Genomic DNA, 14,772 nt, shown 5'->3' with positions numbered 1-14,772 from the left:
GTTAATCTTTGTATTTTTAGTAGAGATGGGGTTTCATCGTGTTGCCCAGGCTGGTCTCAAATTCCTGGCCTCAAGAAATCCACACACCTTGGCCTCCCAAAGTGGGATTACGGGTATGAGCCACTGTGCCCAGCCAGAAATACAGAACTTTATCAAGAATATACAATTGTGACATTTTCAGGTTTAATAGTTTATACTTTAGGGTACTCACAAAACTGGGCCCAAATCATGGTCTACCTCTACATGAAATATCAAACTTTCCTATCTCTCACAGCCATTGACTATATCCAGAATGTAGCCAGATACCATCAAAATGTTCATTTATCTTCAAGGGAGTCCACAAAATAGCACTGTAGTTTCTCATATGCATACCCTAACAAAAATGAGTCAGTGGTGTTACCCCAGAGAAAAACGATGCTGTGCGGTGGAAGAAGTTTGGAAACAGACAGATTCAGATTGAAGGTTGGCTGTGCTATCCATTAGTTGTATGACATTGGGCAACATAGTATGAACCTCTTACAGCCACAGAGTCTTCCACTGACAAATGGAGGAAAGACTTTGAACTTATATAAGTATTGTAAGCAGGGGTTATGTTATGATTTAAATGTCCCCTCCAAAAATTATGTTAAAATTTAACTGCCATTGTGATGGTATTAAGAAGTGGGACCATCAAGAGGTGGGACCATTAAGAGATGATTAGGTCTTGAGAGCTCTATCTTCATAAATGGATTAACATCATTATGAAGAAAGTAGGTTTGTTATCATGAATGAGTTATTATAAAATGAGTTTGGCCCTCTCATTTGCTCATTTTCATTTTCTTTTGCCCTTCTGCCTGCCTCCATGGAATGACCAGCACAAAGGCCCTCACCAGATGCCAGCACCATGCTGTTGTACTTCCCAACTTCCAGAACCATGAACCAAATAGATTTATTTTCTTTTATTAAATTGCCCAGTCTCGGGTATTCTGTTATAGCAGAAACAAATGGACCAAGACAGATGATATTTAAAATATTTAACAATTAGTATGGTAAAGGCACCAACCAGTATAGGCTTAATGCCTGTTCTGGTGCATACTAATTAAATATGAATTCTGTTTGAAGAATTATGAAGGCATCCAACTTGATCCTAGATCATGGGAGGTGCTTAAACATATACAATGCATTAAATGAAGCCAACACATGTTGTAAAATATTATAATAAAAAACTTAGCAGCAGTTATACTGAGATCTCTATACTCTCCAATTATGTTTTTTCACCTGTGTTGAGTTTTTATTCCATGATTTTACTAAATGATTGTTACCTTAAAGTGATGAGCCACTTGTGGCTTTTGACTCATGATTGAGATAGTCCTCAAACAATTCTAGATTCAAAAAGACATAAAGTGATCTCACTTGGAGTTTTATCAAGTCTATATTCATGTATAATCCGTATGTCATCTTACTATAATGACTCCTTTATTATGACACTTTCTTCTTTATCTTTGATAATATTTTTTGTCTTAAAGTTTAGTTTGTCTGATATTAATATAGCCACTCTAGACTTCCTATGCTGTTTCCATGGTGTATCTATTTCCAGCAATTTATTTTAAACCTATCTGTGTTTTTACATTTAAAGGCTATCTCCTAACAGAATATAGCTGTTCTTGCTTTTTTATACATTCTAATCATCTCTGCATTTTTTGGATGTTTATTTATTTTTGTTTGTTTGGTTTCTTTGCCCACAAAATTTATTCATTTTGTCAATCATTTGAAAGTAGCTTGCATTCATAAAGGTTGGGCTTAGGTCTTTTTGAAAAAAAACTCTTTCATCTGTTTTTATTTATTTATTTTTTCAACTTTCATTTTAGATTCAGGGGGTACATTTGCAGGTTTGTTACCTGGGTATATTGCATCATGCTAAGGTTTGGGGTATGAATGGTAGCATTACCCAGGTACTGAGCATAGTACCCACCATTTGGTTTTTCAACCTTTTTCCCCCTCACTTCTTCCCTGCTCTAGTAGTCCCCAGTGTCTATTGTTACCATCTTCATGTCCACAAGTACCCACAGTTTAGTTCCCACTTATAAGTGAGAACATGTGGCATTTTGTTTTCTGTTCCTGCATTAATTTGCCAGGATAATGGTGTCTAGCTGCATCCATGTTGCTGCAAATGACATGATTTCATTCTTTTTTATTGCTGCATAGTATCCTATGGTATATATGTACCAAATTTTCTTTATCCGATCCACCATTGATGGGCACCTAGGTTGAGTCCATATCTTTGCTATTGTGAATAGTGCTGTGACAATGAACATGCAAGCACGTGTGTCTTTGGTAGAATGATTTGTTTTCTTTTGGATCTATACCCAGTAAAGGAATTGCTGGATCAAATGGTAGTTCTGTTTTAAGTTCTTTGGGAAATCTCCAAACTGCTTTCCACAGTGGCTGAACTAATTTACATTCCCACCAATAGTGTATAAGCATTCCTGTTTCTCAGCAGTCAGCAGTTTCACCAACATGTTTTTTTGTTTGTTTGTTTTTTGTTTTTTTTTTACTTTAGCCGTTCTGACGGGTGTGAGATGGTATTTCATTGTTTACTTTAGCCGTTCTGACTGGTGTGAGATGGTATTTCATTGTGGTTTTGATTTGTATTTCTCTGATGATTGGTGATGATGAGCATTTTTTCATGTTTGTTGGCCACTTGTATGTCTGTCTCCCTTTGAGAAGTTTCTGTTCGTGTCTTTTGCCCATTTTTTAATGGGGTTGGTTTTTGCTTGTTCAATCATTTAAGTTCCTTATAGATTCTGGATATTAGACCTTTAGTGGCTGTGTAATTTGTGAATATTTTCTGTCATCCTATAGGTTGTTTACTCTGTTGATAGTTTCTTTTGCTATGCAGAATCTCTTTGGTTTGATTAATCCCACTTGTCAATTTTTAGGTTTCTTGCAATTGCTTTTGAGGACTTAGTCATAAATTATTTCCCAAGGCTGATGTCCAGAATGGTGATTCCTAGGTTTTCCTCTAGGATTCTCATACTTTGAGTTCTTACATTTAAATCTTTACTCCATATGGAGTTAGCTTTGTATATGGTGAAATGTAGGGGTCCAGTTTCATTCTTCTGTATATAGCTAGCCAGATATCCCAGCACCATTTGTTAAATAAGGAATCCTTTCTCCATTCCTTTTGTTGACTTTGTTGAAGATCAGATGGTTGTAAGTGTGCAGCTGTATTTCTAGGTTCTCTAGTCTGTTCCATTGCTTTCTGTGTCTGTTTTGTGCCAGTACTATACTGGTTTGATTACTGTAGCCTTGTAGTATAGCTTGGAGTTGAAAAATGTGTGCCTCCAGCTTTGTTCTTTTTTGTTTAAGTTTGCTTTGGCTATTCAGGCTCTTTTTTGACTCCACATGTACTTTATAATAGTTTTTTCCAGTTCTGTGAAATAAGGTAGGGTAGTTTTATAGGAATAGTTTAAAACCTGTAGATCATTTTGGGCAGTATGGCCCCATTAATGAAATTGATTGTTCCAATCCATGAGCACGGAATGTTTTTCCATTTGTTTGTGTCATCTATTATTTCTTTTAGCAGTATTTTGTGGTTCCCCTTGTAGACATATTTCATCTCCTTGGTTAGATGTATTCCTAAGTATTTTATATACTTTTATTTTTTCCGGCTATTGTTAATGGGATTTCCTTCTTGATTTGGCTCTCAGCTTGAACATTATTGGTGTGCAGAAATGCTACTGATTTCTGTACATTGATTTTGTGTCCCGAAACTTTACTGAAGTTGTTTCTGAGTTCTAGGAGGCTTTTGGTGGAGACTTTGAGTTTTTTAGGAATAGAATCATATTGTCTGCAAAGAGAGATAGTTCAATTTCTTCTTTTCCTATTTAGATGCATGTTATTTCTTTCTCTTACCTGATTGCTCTGGCTAGCACTTCTGGTACTATGTTGAATAGGAGTAGTAAGAGTGGACATCTTTGTCTTGTTCCAGTTTGCAAGGGGAATGCTTTCAGTTTTTGCCCATTCAGTATGATATTGGCTGTGGTTTTATCATAGATGGCTCTTATTATTTGGAAGTATGTTCTTCATTGCCTAGCTTCTTGAAGTTTTTTAATCATGAAGGGATGTTGGATTATAGCAAAAGCTTTTTCTACATCTATTGAGATGATTCTAAGGCTTTTAAAAATCCTATTTATGTGGTGAATCACATTTTTATTTGCATATGTTGAACAAAATTTGCAAGCCAGAATGAAGCCTACTTGATCATGGTGAATTAACTTTTTGATGTGCTGAACTGGGTTTGCTAGTATTTTGTTGAGGATTTTTGCCTCTATGTTCGTCAGGGATATTGGCCTATTGATTTCTTTTTTTTTCGTTGTGTTTTTGTCAGGTTTGGTATCAGGGTGAATGCATAGAATGAGTTTGGGAGAAATTCCTCCTCTTCAATTCTTTGGAATAGTTCAGTAGAATTGTACCAGCTCTTCTTTGTACATCAGGTAGAATTTTGCTATGACACCTCTACATTTTAGAGTCATTAGTCCATTGACATTTAATCTGATTACTGATCTGGTTGCATTTAGAGCTGTAAGTTTATTATTTGTTTTCTGTTTGCTCCTCTGCTTCTTGTTTTTCTTTTTCTTCCCTCTGCAATCTTTGGATCTTTTTTTTTTTTTTTTTTAATTTAGGATTCTATTTTATCTTTGGATTTTCAGTGGTTGTTCTAGGAATTAAAACATATATTCTTGATCTCTCACAGTCTACCTGGATTTAATTTTATACTATCTTACATAAAATTGAAAAACTTTGCAACTGTATAAATCCATTTGCCACCACCTCCATTCTTTATGCTATAAAGTCATATGAATTACATCTATACATATGACATCACAAACACCACAAGACAATGTTATAATTTTTGCTTTAACAGGTCCTGTGTATGTTAAAGATCTTATCATGAAAAAATAGTCTTATATTTACAATTTCCAATTTTTCTTATTCCTTCTTGAAGACTTAAGATTCCATCTGGTGTTATCTTACTTTAGCCTGAATAATCTTTCCTTTAGCATTTCTGTGGTGCAGGTCCACTGACAATAAATGCTCTTAGTTTCCTTTTATCTGAAAATGTCCTTAATTTGCCTTTACTCACAAAGGATATTTTCACTGCATGTAGAATTCTGGATTAACAGTTTTTTGCTTTTTCCCCCCCCTCATTTGTACTTTAAAAATATCATTTCACTTTTTCTGGCCTTTATAAATTCTGACGAGACGGCAGTGTTCATTTAAAGAATTGCTCCACCAAAGATACTGTGCCATTTTTCTCTGGCTACTATCAAGATTCTCTCTTTATTGTTGGTGCTCACCAGTTGGAATACGATGTACCTATGCACAGTTTTCTTTAAATGTATCCCATTTGGGGTTCACTGCATTTCTTGATCTATGCATTTATGTATTTCACCAAATTTGAAAATTTGGGCCCATTATTTCTTCAAATATTTTTTCTGTTTCATTCTCTTTCTCTTCTCCTTCTGAGACTCCAATTACATGTAAGCTAGGCATTTTAATTTCTGTTACACAGGTCCCTGAGTCTCTGTTTATTTTTTCTATTCAGTTGTTTTAAGTCTTTTTTTCTTTCAGTTCTTCCAAAAGAAAATTTCTATGGATCTCTTTAAGTTCACTGACACTTTCCTTTTTTACCTCCAGTTGCTGTAAGTATACTCAATGAGTTTTTATTTTGAATATTGTATTTTCAGTTTTCAGAATTTCTATTTGGTTCTTTTTGCAGTTTCTGTTTACTACCTTCTTATTCATTGTGAGTTTATTTTCCTATTATTTGTGGAGCATGGTTATAGTAGCCACTTTAAAATCTTTGTTAATTCCCACATCTGGCTCATCTTGGAATTGGTCTCAGATAATTGCCTTTTGTCTTCAGAATGAGTCAATTTTATTGGGTTTTCATAGATCATGTAATTTGGGCTTGTATGATTTGCAAGTATGTATGTTATGGTATGAAGAGTTTGAATCCTGTTACAGTTTTCTGAAGGGTATTGATTTATTTGTTTTAGCAGGCAATTAGTTATACTCAAATTTCAAACTATCTTTTGGGTGGCAGCTCAAACTTCAGTTCAGTTCTTTTAACTTTGTGATAATTTGTGTCTGCTCCATCCAAGAATATACACATGACATATACCTCAAAATTACATGATGTGACCTCACTTGGAATTTTATCAAGAGCATATTCATCTACAATTCTTACACCTTCTTAATATGACTTACTATTATGAAATATTCTGCTTTATCTCTGGTAACTCTTTTTGTCTGAAAGTTTAGTTTGTCTCACATTAATAAATCCAAGAGTCAGCCAGAAATGTGGGTAGTGTTTATATACAGATTTGGGAGCTTCCCCTCTCTGCCTCTCCTCTTTCCAAGATTCTAAATTCATTTTCCTGTGGCTATGATTGCCCTGAACCTTGTTCTTTGGGTCTTCAAACCAAAAACATTTTGAGTTTTCTACTGGAGGCTGGCCATCTGAAGTGACATTAATTTTAGCCTGCTTTCAGTCTAAAAGTTGTAAAATGGGAAACTCACTTTGGACAGATCTGTGCTTCCAAGTTTTGAATTTCAGCTCCCTTCCAGAATCTTTCTGCTTATTTTTATTCTCTAGTAATTTCTTTTTTTCTTTTCTATTCTTTTTTTTTTTTTTTTTTTGGTCTTTTGGTACTTTATAGTTGATATCTGTGAGAATTTCAGGTCCAGTAGAACTTACTTAGCCATACTGGAAATGGAAACAAGTAAAAACATTTAGGAAACATTGCTTTGCATTTCCTAACACCTCTCCTCAAAATACTTAACCTCCATCCATTCCCTCATTTAGTGACATTTGAGTTTAGTTTTAAGTAGAAATAGAAGCCAGGGTCAGGGCTTCCTTGATCATCTTGCCAAGTACATGAGAAGGCTTGGAATGAAAACACAGCATAAAGTTATATGATAGAATGGTAGAACATCAATCAATTCTAGCTCTTAGACTGGTGGCATTTAATCTCAAAGCAACGAGACTTATACAGAATCATGACTATCAGTGATAATCTACATGGTACTTTGCCACGTTATTTTACCTTATTTCTTTGGTCTCAGATATCTCTAAATCCTGACTCACTGAAAACTGCAATAGATAATATCCCAAGAGAAATACAATACTGAAAATCCTAAAATGCCAATCCAGGGTTGGTAATTGCATAATTCCTTCTAATCACAATCATTATGGCTTCCATTTCTTGAAAGATTTGTATACTAGCCACCTTGCTAACCACTTTACATAAATCGTCAGTTAATCCTTCACAACTATTCTTTGCAGCAGTTCCCTAGAATAACTAGCTTCATTTTAATGGAGGAAGAAACCAGAGTTCCGAGAGGTTGAGTTCACTAAGAGCACACAGCAAACAGTAGAACTCTGAGTCTGTCTGTGTAAAGACAAGAAATAGCAAAGGGGTTTTGGAGACATCGGGCACATACCCTTCACTATTAGGAGACAAAATATACGTCTTTCTAGGAGTAAGTAGGGTTTCTAAAACTTAGTCTACAGTTCTTTTTTTTTTTGAGATGGAGTCTTGCTCTTTTGCCCAGGCTGGAGTGCAGTGGCGCGATCTTGGCTCATTGCAAACTCTGCCTCCTGGGTTCATGCCATTCTCCTGCCTCAGCCTCTCGAGTAGCTGGGACTACAGGCACCCGCCACCACACCTGGCTACTTTTTGTATTTTTTTAGTAGAGACGGGGTTTCACTGTGTTAGCCAGGATGGTCTTGATCTCCTGACCTTGTGATCTGCCCGCCTCGGCCTCCCAAAGTGCTGGGATTACAGGAGTGAGCCACCATGCCCTGCCAGTTCTTTTTATCAGTAATTATTATTAAAATGCCACCCTTCCAGAAACAATATATTTTATATTGACAGCTTTTATGTTTAAAAAGAGCCTTCTGGATGGGCGCAATGGCTCATTCCTGTAATCCCTGCACTTTGGGAGGCTGAGATGGGTGGATCACTTGAGGTCAGGAGTTCAAGACCAGGCTGGCCAACATGGTGAAACCCCATCTTTACTAAATATACAAAAATTAGCTGGGTGTGGTGGCTTGTGCCTGTAATCCCAGCTACTTGGGAAGCTGAGGCATGAGAATTGTTTAAACCCAGGAGATAGAGGTTTCTGTAAGCTGAGATCGCACCACTGTACTCCAGCCTGGGTAACAGAGGGAGCCTCCATCTCAAAAAAAAAAAAAAAAAGCCTTCCTTCAGGGCTTAAAACGCTAACCCAAACAATAACAAAAAGGATCACATAATTATATGCAAAGGCTCATATGAAAAGGCACATAACACCAGTGCTCCATTTTGCCTTATTTCATTTACTGCCTTTAAATTTTCTTTGTTTTCCAGGTAAACTATCTAAAGATGCCTGCCTCATCCCATGACAAGATGCAGCAATGTCTCACAGTTCTACAACTCTAGGAGCAATCCTGCCTAACTTTGCAAATTTTGCATAAACCATGGGTTTCAAGTGACTGTGGAATGAGAGGGAAAGGGAAGGCGGCACGAAGGATAAGCTGGTTGACATTGTAAAGTGGATACAGGAAACTGGGTCTCAACCAGAAGCAGAAAAAGGAGCATAGTATCTTTGTGTTCTGGCACATAGGATTATTCAATATACATATTATTATACATGTTAAATTGTCTGAGACTTGGGAATGAGAGATATTGTTAAAGGTGCAAAGATGAGATGAAGTGACAGAAAAGGAAAGGAGTAAATATGAGTCCTAGGGAGGGGTTACATGAGCACGGTCCCCTGACGACATGCTAGAGATTACCAGATTAGTGCATTGCTCCTACTTTATTGCTATTATTATTATTTTGGGTTTTTTTGTGGCAGTGTCTCACTCTGTCACCCAGGCTGGACTGCAATGGCACGATCTTGGCTCACTGCAACCTCCACCTCCCGGGTTCAAGCGATTTTCCTGCCTCAGCCTCCTGAGCAGCTGGGATTACAGGCACCCACCACTGCTTCTGGCTAATTTTTGTATTTTTGGTAGAGACGGGGTTTCACCATGTTGGCCAGGCTGGTCTCAAACTCCTGCCCTCAAGTGATCCACCCTCTCGGCCTCCCAAATTGCTGGGATTATAGGCCCTTTGCTGCTATTTCTAAAAATACATATTCAACATATCCAGTGAAATCGTTCAAAGATGCATACAGACAAGTGATTATTTTACTCTAACTTAAAGCCTCTTTGTAAGACCTACCCTTCACTGTCCATCCCAGTAGATGCCACTAGGACTTCCTCTGACCACGAACGGTACCATGCCGTGGAAGGAATTCTGTTTCATAACAGAGCCTCCTCCTGCTGCTCCTAATTTCATTTCCATTCCACTAGCATTCTTAAAGCCATGCAAAACATAACAACTTGACTTTGTAACTGTTTAACCTTACTTTTTACACATAAAAATTATTAAATATGTGTAACTGCTGGGGAAAGGATAATATAATGGCATGTCAATCAGGTAACAGGTAAGTTACATTTCATGGAAAAGAAGGGGAATGCTTTCTTCAGAAAGTGAAGTCATCATTCTTTTATTTAACTGACATAATATTTATACCCCAATTTTTAAAATGGCAGCTACAAATAGAAGTCGAAAGAGGGTAAATTCTCCAAGGGAATCTAGCCCTGAAATTTTACCATTTTAAAAGTTCTATTTTACATGTACATAGGAACATTACTACTATTATAAGGGTACTCATAGCAGGTCAATTATTTCAAACTCTTTGAAAAAAAAATCAAAATTAAGTAAACCCTACCTTTCAGAAGACTGCTGCCTCTTCGGAGTCCTCAGTGGCAGGATGCACAGAGCTTTTACAGAAGGTCTAAGCAGGCAGGTATTCCCAGGACACCTACACCAAGGACAAGGAATTCAGATGATTATTTCAGCAGTGATCTAGATGGCTCTAGGTTCAATTTCATTAGGAATATTCACCATGAATGCTGAGCATTGCCACACAGGTATTGTTAAAAGGGCAGAATGGAAGTACATATGTGATTCTTGTATGCATTGTCATTAGTCTGCACATGGGAGACTGTGGCTCAAAAGGGTATAAGTGGTTCATACATGATCACACAAGAAAAGGGGCAGAACCGTGCCTTAATTATTCATTTCTGATTCCTAGTCCAGGGTTGTTTCAGCCGCATCATTTGACCCTCCTCAAGAACTGGAAAGTCCTGGCACTGGGGCTTTCCATTTTGCAAAGAGATAAGGCTGACCCATGTGTCTGGTGGGAAGAGTCTTTCTCTGGTTTTCTGATGGTCTATGCCAAGTCATTTGTATGAAGCATCATGTGTGGGCCAGTTTACTCACTTTCCCTTGAAACTCTGGTGTCCACAGAATCTGAAGGAATCTGACAAGCAAAGGAAATATGGGTTTTTTTGGTCCCACTGGCCTGAGTTTGAATCCTAGTAATGTGTTTACTACGTCTATGTCCTATGTCGCTGCTCAATTTCGCTGAGACTCACTTTCCATCTCTATCAAACGGGTATAATAATATTTGAAGGATACATTTATGAAGAAGATTTTTTTTTTCTAAATAAGAATAAAGCACCAAGCACAGTTTCTGGCACATGTTAGATGCTAGGGTGAAGTGAAAGCCCCATAACCCACCTTACTTGCAGGGATAACCCCAAAGTGGACAAGTGACAGGGAGGCTATTGAGACCTTGCTGCCCATAAATCACTCAATGACAATGCACTAATCCCCCAACTGGCTGGTTCCTCACTGCTCTGACCTCTACCTCTGGGTTTCCTTCATGTACACTTCTTTGAAATAAAAATATCATAAACACCAATTCATTCCCTAGGATCTCATTTAGAGGTAATTGTTTCCTTTTTTAATCTAAAAATTTTGGTCCACATCATGTTACATGGTCAGCTCAATGTAGTAATTGAAAGCAGATGATCATTCATTTAACAAATATTTATTGAGATTTTACTAAGGTGTCAGGCACTATTCTCTATAGTAGTGAACATAATGGTCCCAGATCGGGACCATGATGCTGTCTACCTTCTGGTAGAGGAGACAAACAAACAAAATACATATGAAAATACATGATTGCTTAAATAGTGCTAAGGACTCTGGAGAAACACATAGCAGGAAGGGAGGTGGTGAGTGTTATGGGTTGAATTCTGTTCCCCTAACCCCTCCCCATCAGGAAAAAAGATATGTTGAAGTCCTAACCCTCAGTACTTAGAATGTGCCCTTATTTGGTAATAGAATTGATACAGATATAATTATTTAAGTATGATGAAGTCATACTGGAGTTTGGTGGGCGGGCCTCTAATCCAATATGATTGGATATAAGAGGATGACCACATGAAGACACAGAGACACAGGGGAGAAGGAACACCATGTGAGGACAAAGGCCGAGATTGGAGTTATGTAGCTTTGGAGTTATGTAGCTGCAAGCCAAGGATTGCCGGCGAATCACCAGAAGTTAGGGAGAAGCAAAGAAAGATTTCCCTGCAGATTTCAGAGGGAGCATGGCCCTGGTGACACTTTGATTTCAGACTTGTAGCCTCCAGAACTATGAGACAATAAATTTCTGTTGTTTTAAGCCACTCAGTATATGGTACTTAATTACTGCCACCCTAGGAAATCAATACAGTGTGTTTGGGGAGATTGTTTCATTTTTGAGCAAGGAGATCAGGAAAGATCTCACTGAAAAGGTAATGTCTCAGGGAAGATTTGAGGTGCAGGAGACAGCCATGATGATGGCTCTGGATGAAGACATTCTAGGCAGAGGGAACAGAAAGTACAAACATCCCAGGCAGGTGCATGTTTGTATGTTAGAACAGCAGGGAGGCCAGTGTGGCTGGAATAGCCAGGGGAGAGTGGCAGGAAACCAGGTCAGAGTGATGACAAGGAGCTGGAGGGTGCTGGACCTTATGGGCCACTCTAAGAACTTAGGCTTTTACTTGGAGCAAGGTGGGAAGCCATTGCCTAGTTCTGAGCAGAAGTGAACCAAGATCTGACTTACATTTTAATAAGCTCTCTCTGGCTGTTTGGAAAGAATAAACTGAAGAACAAGGCCACTTAGGAGGCTCCTGCAGTTATCCTGGTGAATAAAGGTGCTAGCCAGGTAGCACGCAGGATAATCAGTGAAAACTGATCAGTCCTTTGCAAAATATTTTGAAAGCAGATCCAAAAGGATTTTCAATAGATTGCAGATAGAAATATGCCTGACTTCTTGATAGTACATAGAATTAATTTAGAAACCATAACAATTTAACTGTACTGATCATCTGAATAAATTATCTTCTCAAATGCCAGACTAGCCAAAGATATTAGCAACATATTTAACAGGGAATAAGCAGAATACATAAGGAACTCCTAAAATCAACAAAGAGAAAAAGATAAATAAATATTTTTTAAAATAGTGATTAAAAGAAGAAACAATGGACCATAGACATAAGAAAAGCAGCTCAACCTCACTGATATGGTTTGGCTATGTCCCCACCCAAATCTCACCTTGTATTGTAATTCCCATAATTCCCATGTGTCATGGAAGGAACCTGGTGGGACATAATTGAATCATGGGTATGGGTCTTTTCCATGCTGTTCTCATGAGAGTGAGTAAGTCTCAAGAGACCTGATGGTTTTAAAAACGGAAGTCCCTCTGCACAAGCTCTCTATCTGCCTGCTGCCATCCATGTAAGATGTGACTTGCTCCTCCTTGCCTTCCGCCATGATTGTGAGGCCTCCTCAGCTATGTGGAACTGTGAGTCCATTAAACTTCTTTCTGTTGTAAATGCCCAGTCTCCAGTATGTCTTTATCAGCAGCATGAAAACCGACTAATATTCTAACTAAACATGAGGAAAATGCAAATGAAAATAATGGGATTCTACTTTATTTCTGTCAGACTAGTTAATATGAAAAAGACTGACACAATTCAGTTTTGTCCAAGATATGAGAAAAAAATAGCATATTATTCTAGTTTACTTCCAGCAGAATCATGAATTGGTATATTATTCTATTGAGCAATTTTACTATATTATCAAAAGTGACATTACACATATGCCATGGCATAGTGACTCTTCTTGGGGGTTATACCAGGGCTAAGAAACACACATATAAGGAGATATGTACTAAAATAATTATTGCAGCACCTTTTTCAGTATAACGAAACTTGGAAATGACCTAAAAGTCACGCTTAAAGGAAAATGGGTAAATAAAATATGCTACATTTATATGATTAAAGGACCTATGGCTGTTAAAAAGCATAGATTGGTTTTATAGGCATCAGTGTGGATGTTTCATAAATGTCATGGGCAGAAAAGCAACACAAAGGAAAATGTTAAACATACAAACACAATAGTATGTATTCATTGTAGATCAGGGTCCCCAACCCCCAGGCAGCAGACCAGTACCAGTCTGTGGCCTGTTAGGAACTGGGCCACACAGCAGGAGGTGAGTGGCGGGCAAGCAAACACTACTGCCTGAGCGCCGCCTCCTGTCAGGTCAGCAGGGACATTAGGTTCTCATAAGAGCAGAAACCCTATGGTGAACTGTGCATGCGAGGATCTAGGGATCTAGGCTGCCTGCTTCTTATGAAGAGACCCTAACGCTCGACGATCTGAGGTGGAACCGTTTCATCCCGAAACCATATCCCCCACTCCCCATCCATGGAAAAATTGTCTTCCACAAAACCAGTCCCTGGTGCCAAAAAGTTGGGGACTGCTGCTGTGGATTCACATATATGTATGTAAAAGTATAAACAATGGACTAGTCAAATACATCCCATTATGGTAAGGAATTTTGGGCAGGGGTTAGAGGCAGCAAAGAAAGTGGAGGGTGGAGGGAAGGACAGGACATTATTGGTGAAAATGATTTGGAAGGAAGGAAGGAAGGAAGGAGGGAGGGAGGGAGGGAGGGAGGGAGGGAAGGAAGGAAGGAAGGGAATTACCAGTTCTGGACTGCACTTAAGCTAATCATACATGGGGATAGATGAGGTTAGTTTTTTGTTTGTTTGTTTTTTATTTTTATTTTTTTTGAGACGGAGTTTTGCTCTTGTTGCCCAGGCTGCAGTGCAATGGCACAATCTCGGCTCACTGCAATCTCTGCCTCCCAGTTTCAAGTGATTCTCCTGCCTCAGCCTCCCAAGTAGCTGGGATTATAGGCACGCACCACCACGCCCGGCTAATTTTGTATTTTTAGTAGAGACGGGGTTTCACCATGTTGGTCGGGCTGGTCGAGATTAGTTTTTTAAAGATGAAACTCAAAACTGTGTTTTAATAATCAGTGAGACCATTCGTGATTCCTCCCAGACTGTCTCAGTGTGGAGGGCTGAATTTCACTTCAGCCAGCAGAGGGAACCGTCTGTCATTTGGATTGACAAGGAGCTCTCTGCCAGGGGAACACCAGAACACCACAAGCAGCCATGGTCTTCACCACCTCCTCACTGGCCCTGGAACCACCAACACTACAGGACACAGGAACACACATTTACAGACAAAGTAAACCAAGAGTACACCATGAACATCTTTTCAACCTTTTTAAAAGCACGTTGCAATTTTCTAGAATCAAGGGAACAATATGCTTGATTAGTACTTCAGCAGACTTGGCAATTTTGCTTGTCATATTTCTCTCCTTAAAGCAAGTTGGTTGTTAACCTTCCATGTTCTAGGACTTGAGATTAGGTTTTCCCCCCACAAAATGAAATCTTTTCTTAAAAAAGAAAAGAGTTTGCTTTAGGATAATTCATTTTTTGCTGCTAAT

At 38.3% G+C, this 14,772-nt stretch overlaps 1 protein-coding gene across 2 annotated transcripts in view; it reads right to left on the bottom strand.

Moving 5' to 3' along the window:
- Positions 1-14,772, bottom strand: part of FHIT (fragile histidine triad) — a 1,500,125-nt gene that overhangs the window by 1,086,957 nt on the left and 398,396 nt on the right. For both annotated transcript variants that reach the window (XM_025377569.1, XM_025377568.1), the window contains exon 7: positions 9,808-9,900. The gene's annotated coding sequence lies outside the window, so the exon portion shown is untranslated. The remainder of the gene's footprint in view (positions 1-9,807; positions 9,901-14,772) is intronic.

The sequence above is a fragment of the Theropithecus gelada genome, chromosome 2, assembly GCF_003255815.1.
Source record: "Theropithecus gelada isolate Dixy chromosome 2, Tgel_1.0, whole genome shotgun sequence".
NCBI lineage: Eukaryota > Metazoa > Chordata > Mammalia > Primates > Cercopithecidae > Theropithecus > Theropithecus gelada.
Note: the sequence above shows the minus strand (reverse complement) of the source record. Positions and strands in the feature narration are given on the sequence as shown.